Source organism: Oncorhynchus masou, chromosome 16 (assembly GCF_036934945.1).
Source record: "Oncorhynchus masou masou isolate Uvic2021 chromosome 16, UVic_Omas_1.1, whole genome shotgun sequence".
Classification (NCBI taxonomy): Eukaryota; Metazoa; Chordata; class Actinopteri; order Salmoniformes; family Salmonidae; genus Oncorhynchus; species Oncorhynchus masou.
The window spans coordinates 39,580,633-39,588,896 of NC_088227.1; the positions used below are offsets into that span (position 1 = coordinate 39,580,633).

Consider the following 8,264-nt stretch of genomic DNA (forward strand, 5'->3'; position numbering starts at 1 on the left):
TATTTGTTTACCCTGTGCCTTTATTGTTTGAGTAAAGTACGTTGCTCACTCATTTTGCTATCCTGCGCCTGTCTTCATGCATCAGCTACATTCACCTTCTGACAATGTGGAACAATTACCTCATTGTGGAACAATTACCACAATGTGGAACAATTACCTCAATGTGGAACAATTACCTCAATGTGGAACAATTACCACAATGTGGAACAATTACCACAATGTGGAACAATTACCTCAACGTGGAACAATTACCTCAATGTGGAACAATTACCTCATTATGGAACAATTACCTCAATGTGGAACAATTACCTCCATGTGGGACAATTACCTCAATGTGGAACAATTACCTCATTGTGGAACAATTACCTCATTATGGAACCATTACCTCAATGTGGAACAAATACCTCAATGTGGAACAATTACCTCATTATGGAACAATTACCTCAGTATGGAACAATTACCTCAATGTGGAACAAATACATCAATGTGGAACAAAATCATTAGAGCTCACACTACTACTGTTCTTTACGTCATTGGACCTGATTTAGATCATCAGACTAGAGACAGCAAGAAGAAAAGTGGTTTTTGAGCGAATTGTGCAAATGATTCAATCACAATGTTTCACCTTGTCCTGACTGTATCAGTGTGATCTATGTTTGCTTCTCTGACAGGTGGCGGGACTCTTAGGGAAAAAAATGTTCTTCATTTGTCCCCATGTTCTTCATTTGTCCCCATTCTATTAAATAAATATTTGTTTCCATAGGCTTCTCCTATGGGGACAATTGAATAACATTTTATCGTCCCAGGTAGCAGCCACTGCCTGACAGTCAGCTAACAGCTAACGTCCCATCTCTCGCTCTGTCTCACTCTTTCTCTAGCTTTCTCTCTCTTTCTCTCTCCCCCTATCTGCCCCCCCCCCCCACCCCCCACCCTCCTCATTCCCAGTTAGTCAAAACACTGTCTGTGGGAGAACTTGTTACCTAGCACTCTGTCTCTCTCTGTTTAATAATTTATTTCTGGATACACAAGGGGATATGATTTGATGTTGGCAAGGAGAAGAGAGGAAGAGAGAGTGGCAGCGACAGTAGGGACAGAAGGAGAACTCCTGGTCCAGCAGAACAGACAGACTGCTGGGATAGTCATCACCCTTTCACCACTAATTCCACATCTCCAGATGACTATGGGAATCTTTAATAGCAGTTATATTAAGAAACAAAAATAAAAGCCGCATTCTCCTGCTGGTATTTTTGATAGCTGAGCTGGACGTTGGACGCTGGATCAAAACATGACTTTAGCCAAGACTTTAGGGAGACGTCTGGTGGAGGAGAGCTAGTGAGGATGCAACACACAGACACAGCACTTACTCACACACACACACACACACACACACACACACACACACACACACACACACACACACACACACACACACACACACACACACACACACACACACACACACACACACACACTAACACACACACGCACACACACACACACACACACACACACGCACACACACACACACACACACACACTCCAGCAGTATCCCCTTGCTGTATCCCTTTGCTGTATCGTCTTGCTGTATCGTCTTGCTGTATCAACTTGCTGTATCGTCTTGCTGTATCATTTTGCTGTATCGCCATGCTGTATCCCCTTGCAGTATCGCCATGCTATATCCCCTTGCTGTATCGTCTTGCTGTATCACCGTGCTGTATTGTCTTGCTGTATCGTCTTGCTGTATCTTCTTGCTGTATCCCCTTGCTGTATCGCCTTTCTGTATCGCCTTTCTGTATTATCTTGCTGTATCGTCTTGCTGTATCACCTTGCTGTATCGCCTTGCTGTATCGTCTTGCTGTATCTTCTTGCTGTATCCCCTTGCTGTATCAACTTGCTGTATCGTCTTGCTGTATCATTTTGCTGTATCGCCATGCTGTATCCCCTTGCTGTATCGCCATGCTATATCCCCTTGCTGTATCGCCATGCTATATCCCCTTGCTGTATCCTCTTGCAGTAATGCCTTGCTGTATCCCCTTGCTGTATCATTTTGCTGTATCATCTTGCTGTATCGTCTTGCTGTATCGCCTGCTGTATCCCCTTGCTGTATCGTCTTGCTGTATCACCGTTCTGTATCGTCTTGCAGTATTGCCTTGCTGTATCCCGTTGCTGTATCATTTTGCTGTATCATCTTGCTGTATCGTCTTGCTGTATCGCCTGCTGTATCCTCTTGCTGTATCGTCTTGCTGTATCACCGTGCTGTATCGTCTTGCTGTATCACCGTTCTGTATCGTCTTGCAGTATTGCCTTGCTGTATCCCGTTGCTGTATCATTTTGCAGTATCATCTTGCTGTATCGTCTTGCTGTATCGCCTGCTGTATCCCCTTGCTGTATCGTCTTGCTGTATCGCCTTGCATTATCCCCTTGCTGTATCGCCTTGCTGTATCGTCTTGCTGTATCGTCTTGCTGTATCGTCTTGCTGTATCACCTTGCATTATCCCCTTGCATTATCCCCTTGCTGTATCGTCTTGCTGTATCGTCTTGCTGTATCGTCTTGCTGTATCGTCTTGCTGTATCCCCTTGTTGTATCGTCTTGCTGTATCCCCTTGCTGTATCGTCTTGCTGTATCACCTTGCTGTATCCTCTTGCTGTATCGTCTTGCTGTATCCCCTTGCTGTATCCTCTTGCTGTATTGTCTTGCTGTATCATCTTGCTGTATCGTCTTGCTGTGATTGTGAAACTCCCAGGGATATTACGTCTGCTGAACTTGATGCTAGACAGAGATCCTCCTCCCATCAAATGTTTATACTATAGTACCTTCCTACCATCCACATCATCTATCTGACCCAGACCTTCCTACCATCCACATCATCTATCTGACCCAGACCTTCCTACCATCCACATCATCTATCTGACCCAGAACTTCCTATCAACCACATCATCTATCTGACCCAGACCTTCCTATCAACCACATCATCTATCTGACCCAGACCTTCCTATCAACCACATCATCTATCTGACCCAGACCTTCCTATCAACCACATCATCTATCTGACCCAGACCTTCCTATCATCCACATCATCTATCTGACCCAGACCTTCCAACTGACCACATCATCTGTCTGACCCAGACCTTCCTATCAACCACATGATCTATCTGACCCAGACCTTCCTACCATCCACATCATCTATCTGACCCAGACCTTCCTATCAACCACATCATCTATCTGACCCAGACCTTCCTATCAACCATATGATCTATCTGACCCAGACCTTCCTATCATCCACATCATCTGTCTGACCCAGACCTTCCTATCAACCACATCATCTATCTGACCCAGACCTTCCTATCAACCACATCATCTGTCTGACCCAGACCTTCCTATCAACCATATGATCTATCTGACCCAGACCTTCCTATCATCCACATCATCTGTCTGACCCAGACCTTCCTATCAACCACATCATCTATCTGACCCAGACCTTCCTATCAACCACATCATCTATCTGACCCAGACCTGCCTATCAACCACATCATCTATCTGACCCAGACCTTCCTATCAACCACATCATCTATCTGACCCAGACCTTCCTACTGACCACATCATCTGTCTGACCCAGACCTTCCTATCAACCACATCATCTGTCTGACCCAGATGTGTCATAGTCAATGATAATTCATAGCTGCATCAATACGCAGACATATCCATCATGTCCTTATTGCTGAACCAGCGGTCTATACTTTCAGAGAATGTTTAGGAGTTGAATGACATTAACTGCATTGATTAGAGAGTACTCACCAATGTCTGCTGCAAAAAAACTATACTGCCTTACAAAGGCATAACGCAGTAACTATAGCATTTTTTTACAGCAAAATTTGACTTCAAATATTTTTCAATCAAGACAGACTGCAATTTCTGATACTCCATTATATATTCTGATCAACTGGCTTGCTCTTGTGTCAGGAAACTAAATCCCACATTAATCAGATAATTTACCTGGCCATTACAACAGATCAAAGATTTGTTTTAACAAATTCGTAGTTATTGCTATTTTGTAGGGCAGTATAGTTGTCTCATTATTTGCTGTATAAGAAGATGGTCCCAGAACCACAAAGATCCTATACATTACTATGTCCAGAACCACAAAGATCCTATATATTACTATGTCCAGAACCACAAAGATCCTATATATTACTATGTCCAGAACCACAGAGATCCTATACATTACTATGTCCAGAACCACAGAGATCCTATATATTACTACGTCCAGAACCACAAAGATCCTATATATTACTATGTCCAGAACCACAAAGATCCTATATATTACTATGTCCAGAACCACAAAGATCCTATACATTACTATGTCCAGAACCACAAAGATCATATATATTACTATGTCCAGAACCACAGAGATCCTATACATTACTATGTCCAAAACCACAAAGATCCTATATATTACTATGTCCAGAACCACAGAGATCCTATATATTACTATGTCCAGAACCACAAAGATCCTATATATTACTATGTCCAGAACCACAAAGATCCTACATATTACTATGTCCAGAACCACAGAGATCCTATACATTACTATGTCCAGAACCACAGAGATCCTATACATTACTATGTCCAGAACCACAGAGATCCTATATATTACTATGTCCAGAACCACAGAGATCCTATATATTACTATGTCCAGAACCACAGAGATCCTATACATTACTATGTCCAGAACCACAAAGATCCTATATATTACTATGTCCAGAACCACAGAGATCCTATACATTACTATGTCCAGAACCACAAAGATCCTATATATTACTATGTCCAGAACCACAAAGATCCTATACATTACTATGTCCAGAACCACAGAGATCCTATACATTACTATGTCCAGAACCACAAAGATCCTATATATTACTATGTCCAGAACCACAAAGATCCTATACATTACTATGTCCAGAACCACAAAGATCCTATATATTACTATGTCCAGAACCACAAAGATCCTATACATTACTATGTCCAGAACCACAAAGATCCTATACATTACTATGTCCAGAACCACAAAGATCCTATATATTACTATGTCCAGAACCACAAAGATCCTATACATTACTATGTCCAGAACCACAGAGATCCTATATATTACTATGTCCAGAACCACAGAGATCCTATACATTACTATGTCCAGAACCACAAAGATCCTATATATTACTATGTCCAGAACCACAGAGATCCTATACATTACTATGTCCAGAACCACAAAGATCCTATATATTACTATGTCCAGAACCACAAAGATCCTATATATTACTATGTCCAGAACCACAAAGATCCTATATATTACTATGTCCAGAACCACAAAGATCCTATATATTGCTATTTCCAGAACCACAAAGATCCTATATATTACTATGTCCAGAACCACAGAGATCCTATACATTACTATGTCCAGAACCACAAAGATCCTATACATTACTATGTCCAGAACCACAAAGATCCTATATATTACTATGTCCAGAACCACAAAGATCCTATACATTACTATGTCCAGAACCACAAAGATCCTATATATTACTATGTCCAGAACCACAAAGATCCTATACATTACTATGTCCAGAACCACAGAGATCCTATATATTACTATGTCCAGAACCACAGAGATCCTATACATTACTATGTCCAGAACCACAAAGATCCTATATATTACTATGTCCAGAACCACAAAGATCCTATATATTACTATGTCCAGAACCACAAAGATCCTATATATTACTATGTCCAGAACCACAAAGATCCTATATATTACTATGTCCAGAACCACAAAGATCCTATATATTACTATGTCCAGAACCACAGAGATCCTATACATTACTATGTCCAGAACCACAAAGATCCTATATATTACTATGTCCAGAACCACAAAGATCCTATATATTACTATGTCCAGAACCACAAAGATCCTATATATTACTATGTCCAGAACCACAAAGATCCTATATATTACTATGTCCAGAACCACAGAGATCCTATACATTACTATGTCCAGAACCACAGAGATCCTATACATTACTATGTCCAGAACCACAAAGATCCTATATATTACTATGTCCAGAACCACAGAGATCCTATATATTACTATGTCCAGAACCACAGAGATCCTATACATTACTATGTCCAGAACCACAGAGATCCTATACATTACTATGTCCAGAACCACAAAGATCCTATATATTACTATGTCCAGAACCACAGAGATCCTATATATTACTATGTCCAGAACCACAGAGATCCTATACATTACTATGTCCAGAACCACAAAGATCCTATATATTACTATGTCCAGAACCACAGAGATCCTATACATTACTATGTCCAGAACCACAGAGATCCTATACATTACTATGTCCAGAACCACAGAGATCCTATATATTACTATGTCCAGAACCACAGAGATCCTATATATTACTATGTCCAGAACCACAGAGATCCTATACATTACTATGTCCAGAACCACAGAGATCCTATATATTACTATGTCCAGAACCACAAAGATCCTATATATTACTATGTCCAGAACCACAGAGATCCTATATATTACTATGTCCAGAACCACAAAGATCCTATATATTACTATGTCCAGAACCACAGAGATCCTATATATTACTATGTCCAGAACCACAGAGATCCTATATATTACTATGTCCAGAACCACAGAGATCCTATATATTACTATGTCCAGAACCACAGAGATTAGGCCGTAGGTCACATGCAGTTTTGGGGAAGCTACTCTGAAAAAAATGGTTTACCAAGCTACCAATTACTTTACACTGGAATACATTAAGATACACCAAAGCTACCCTCAAGGAAAATATAGTTTACTGAACTAAAGTTACTTTGAATAAGTAGTTAAAAATGATCATATGTACATCTGAAATGCCAATGATCACAAATTGCTAGAAAACACATCACTTTGGGCTCATATGTTAATATAAAATGTAATTTAGCCTATTAAACACAAAAACTATATTTCAAGGGAGAATTAGGCCTGTCTGATGCCGAAAAAGTAATAAATCATATATTATTTTCTGCATAAAAAGTAGTGTGTAGTTCCAGTAGTTAGCTACACCCCTACATGGCATAAAAAATCATTAAATACTGATAACACTACTTAGATTTGAATTTAGCTCAACTACCACCAAGCTACTGTAAAATGTAGTTTAATTACTAGTTAAACTACATGTAGGTCGCACCTCACCAGCACCGGTCACATGGAATAGGTTTGTAATATATGAATTGGTAAAAAGGTGGCGCAATCTTAAAATAACCTCATATACGTGCATTCAATTCATAGTCAAACGGCAATAGTACAGCACATCTGTGTGTGTGTGTGGATTGAATCGCAAATCCAGGCGTTCTCTCATTCATATGATTGCAGCACAGGCCTCGGCGCCTCTCTAGTGAACTCACAACGGCTTCTAGCGGACAAACTTGGAACAGCAGCAGGGAATAAACATTTTTTTCCCAATTGACTGACTGAGCATCCTCTCGCAAATTCCTGAAGCCAGTCTGGTGAATAAATAAGACCATATTTTCGCTCTAGGAATTGATTCGCATTTCCATATTAATCCAACTTTCTCCATAAGAAAATAACACTGATAATCAGTTACCTATTTTGGTGAGACCACTATTGATAAGCAAGTGTAAGAATTACGCATAAACTTAATCAATCATGAGCAAAAAGGTTTAAAGATAGAGAAGATTATTATTATTTTATTTTTTACAAGAACATTTCAAACTGATGAGTAAACCAATAACCGGAAATGATGGTCTAATAAAAGTATGGATCCGGTCATGGAATTCGGCCTCTGGAATGTGGCGCGTTTTTTTTTCTATCTCCCCTTGTGCGCTTCTGAATGGGACTCAGTGCGCTCCAGCGGCTCTACTTGCTGTGAGGTAAGACCATAAGCTCATCCCTTTTGCCTTCCACCATCTGATTGGCCGAGACGCGTTCTTAGGAATGTCATGAAACTATTTAAATAGTACTTTGTCCCCTGGCTTACAGTTAGGTTCTTAGCTTCAGATACCAGAGAGAAGATTTTGCCGTTCAATTAAAGCAACACAAGAAACGTACTTTCTGCATCTTATATCGGACTCCTTTCCATTAAAAATTAACAAGAAATTGTTTTTATCTTGTGGATTATTATTGGATTTCTATTTCTATTTGGATTTGACTGTTTCTCTCTGCTGTTTTCATTCAACA

The 8,264-nt window shown here is 40.0% G+C and overlaps 1 protein-coding gene across 2 annotated transcripts in view; it reads left to right on the forward strand.

Moving 5' to 3' along the window:
- Positions 1-8,058: 8,058 nt before the first annotated feature.
- Positions 8,059-8,264, forward strand: part of LOC135557937 (thrombospondin-1-like) — a 16,685-nt gene continuing 16,479 nt past the window's right edge. For both annotated transcript variants that reach the window (XM_064991660.1, XM_064991659.1), the window contains exon 1: positions 8,059-8,264. This exon is cut by the window's right edge and continues 1 nt beyond it. The gene's annotated coding sequence lies outside the window, so the exon portion shown is untranslated.